This window comes from Pteropus vampyrus, unplaced genomic scaffold, assembly GCF_000151845.1.
Source record: "Pteropus vampyrus isolate Shadow unplaced genomic scaffold, Pvam_2.0 Scaffold469, whole genome shotgun sequence".
Classification (NCBI taxonomy): domain Eukaryota; kingdom Metazoa; phylum Chordata; class Mammalia; order Chiroptera; family Pteropodidae; genus Pteropus; species Pteropus vampyrus.
The window spans coordinates 55694-59186 of record NW_011889250.1 but is presented as its reverse complement, the minus strand read 5'-3'; the positions used below and the strand labels follow the sequence as shown (position 1 = coordinate 59186).

Genomic DNA, 3493 nt, shown 5'->3' with positions numbered 1-3493 from the left:
CCTAAACCCTTCCTGCTCAGATCTCTGATTTCCTGCGAACAAGCAAAATGTGTCCAGGCAGCAAATATTTGTGAAATCTTAAGACACAATGCCAAGCTCACAGGCTAACACTGTTTTCTCTACCTCGTTGAATTCTAGTGGGGAGTGACTTGTTTGTCTCTCTGACCTGTTTTAACCCATTTCTGATACAGGTTTCTTTTATTCCAATTGATATGTAAGTAAAGATAAAAAGGAACAAACATGAAAAACACATACATAATGTAAAAATAATCTCATTGTTTCTGAGAGTGTTTTGCCTCATTCTCTGTGTTGTTCTTATTCTTGTTCTAAGTGGAGTCTTTCTGAGATTCAGCTGTCCTTGGTCTTGTCTGTGCTTGGGCACAGTGGGTACACCCTCAACTCGCTCTTGATGTTACCTTAGAGCTGTCACATTTGCAAAGGTCTGTACTAGCTGCCCAATCTTTCTGGAGCTCCAGAGCTCTTTGGCCAATGATATTTCAGAAATGTGGGAAGAATGTATGAGGAAATGCAGGTCACCTGAGAATTTGAAAGCAACGTGAAGATTCACAACACAATACTTGGAGCCTATCCATTTGTGCTCAGAAAGCTCTTATGGGATCATGACATCATTTAACTGAACTATCAAAGTTCATTACCAGAAAGCTTTGCAGAAGGATTGCCTCAGGGCAGATAACACCTCCATCGAGAAAGAGAAGCAAGAAACTCTTAAAGCAAAACAAAATGTTAGAAGCAAGGTGAGCATTAATTGTTGCCTTTTCTAGCAGGTATCATGGTCTTATCAGCAAAGGAGGGGAACTGCTTGTGCTTGACCTGTAGCTCTGCCCAGAGCCCTGGTCTGTGCATTCTCGTGTCAGCCTTTGAGTTCAGACCAAGCGTGCACTTCCTCTGGTTAAATTACCAAACCCCCTTTATGAACATGGAAACTGATTTGCCTGCTAGTATGTGAATCTGAAGCATGGCTGGGCCTGATAGTCAAGGGAAGAAAGAACTCGCAACAGAATTTAATATCTGATAAGTAACATTCTTTTTAAAATTTTTGTTTTCAGTTTCGGAGTTGACATTCAATATTATTTTACATTAGTTTCAGGTGTATGGCATAGTGGTTAGACGTTTACATAATTTATGAAAGGATCCCCCTGAATTGTCTACTACACGCCTGGCACTATACATGGTTATTATGATATTATTGACTATATTCCTTATGCTGTGTTTCATATCCCCATGACTTGGTAGTTTTGTAACTACCAATTGTATCTTTTTTTCTTTTTATGTTGAAAAGCAATTTATTCCATTATAAGCACTTACACAGTTAATCAGAGAATAACAGGCCTGGTGGTGAAACAGGTCACCCAAAACAGAGATGGTATCAAACTAATGGTCAAGGAGTAACTCCTAAAAAAAGCAACTCTTATCCAGAATTAATTTAATTTTAAAAACAAAACAAGTTATCAATTCACTCTTCTCAACTTAACTGGACTGTCTACCTGTGATATGACTGTCAGGTAAAAACATACATCTTTACAACTTGGTGGTCCCAAGTTCTTTTAAAAAATCATTTCACAGAAAGGAAAGAAGTAATATGAAAACAGCTCAAGAAATACAATAACAAGCAAAAATATATGGAGAAAGAGGAACACGTAGTTCTGAAGTAACTCAAGAAACTGAGAGGAGATTGGTCTACATAGGAAAATGTGCATCCTGGAAAGTCAGGTGTGAAGATTTTAGAGTAGGAATTTATATGACTTGAATCTCCCTTATTTCCTGAATAAAAATGACATCTTGCAGTACGCATACTTCATGGCTCAGACACTTACCTCACTTGGCTCTATTCCTTAGTTACTTCTAGCCTTTACTTAAATGAGTTTGAAAAACTTGGGGATATAGCATAAGAAGAAAAATAAAATAACCACGCACAATAATCCTCTTCTGGTGGCTACTTTAGATCTTTGTTACTAGAAAATTCCTGAAGAAAATTTAAATATAAGTCTATAGCTTTGTTGAATCAGGTCCCCTAGACCATAAGTTTCTGATCATCATCCATTGACCCAAACAGAGACTCATGGAGTGGATGCTAGGAAACATCTTCTACTGCTGCTGAATGTCCTGTAAAGATAGTCTTCGTATCCACAACTTTTCCTTCCTTTGGAACAGCAATGGTGTCCCATAGGCAGATGGTGTGGTCATCTGAAGCACTAAGTAAGTGCCCACTCAGATATGGTTTCCAAGAAAGCCCATAGCCTTCCTTCTGATGTCCATGGAGATGCAAGTCTGGGTTGCACTCTCCAGAAGGATCTGGTTTAGAAGGATGTTTTGTATAGTCAAAAACAAGAACATCACTGGATGGAGTCTTCGTTGCAATGATACAAGTGTTCTGGGGTATATAATGTGCACTGTTTACTTCTCCTTCATGGTTGATCTTCATTTCTATCTCAGTCTTTCCACTAACAGAGCCAAAACCTCCAAATTCTCCTTTCTCACTGTCATAGTGTGAAGCATCAAACTGAGCGTATTCATTAGGGAACTGCACACTGATTACCACAAGGTGGTTTTGCTCATCCGATGTGTGTGTCCTTAGGACGAGTTGATGAATGCTGAAATCTTTCCCTTCTGGTCTGGTCACATCTGGAAGCCACTGTTAGGCTGAGCTACTCCAGAGCATGGGTAATCGCTGAATTGTAAAGAAAAAGGATGTTCTTTTTCCATATTTTGTACTCTTCGTTGATCACACATTCTTCTATTGTATCATCAAAGGCTGCTTCCTTGTCGGCCATGGCAGGCAGGCAAGCCAGAGAGATCCCCGGATTGAGTGTTGCGGGAGGGGCGGAGAGGTTGCTGGCTATCGCTCTGCGTGCCAGCGGCCTCTTCAATTATACTTCTTAATCTCTTCACCTTTTTCACCCAGCCCCCCAATCCCCTTCCATCTGGCAATCACCAGTTTGTTCTCTGTATCTATGACTCTGTTTCTGTTTTGTTTGTTCATTTGCTTTGTTCTTTAGATTATACGTATAAGTGAAATCATAAGGCATTTGTCTTTCTCTGACTTATTTCACTTACCATAATACCCTCTAGGTCCATCTATGTCGTTGGAAATAGTAAGATTTTATTTTTTTTATAGCAAAATGATAGTCCATTGTATATATGTACCATACCTTCTTTATCCAGTGGTCTATTGATAAGCATTTAGGTTGCTTCCATGTCTTGGCTATTGTAAATAGCACTAAAGTAAACATAGGGTTGCATATATCTTTTCAAATTAGCATTTTGGTTTTCTTTGGATAAATACCCAGAAGTAGAATAGTTGGGTCATAAAGTGGTTCTATTTTTAATTTTTTGAGGAACTGTACCAATTTGCAATCCCACCAACAGTGCATGAGGGTTCCCTTTTCTCTATATCTTCTCCAGCACTTGTTGTTTTTTGATTTATTTATGATAGTCATTCTGACAGGTGTGAGGTGACATCTGATCGTGTTTT

The 3493-nt window shown here is 38.9% G+C and overlaps 1 pseudogene; it reads right to left on the bottom strand.

Annotated features, from left to right (window-relative positions):
• Positions 1-2032: 2032 nt before the first annotated feature.
• On the bottom strand, positions 2033-2850 carry LOC105306941 (annotated as a pseudogene).
• Positions 2851-3493: the final 643 nt, after the last annotated feature.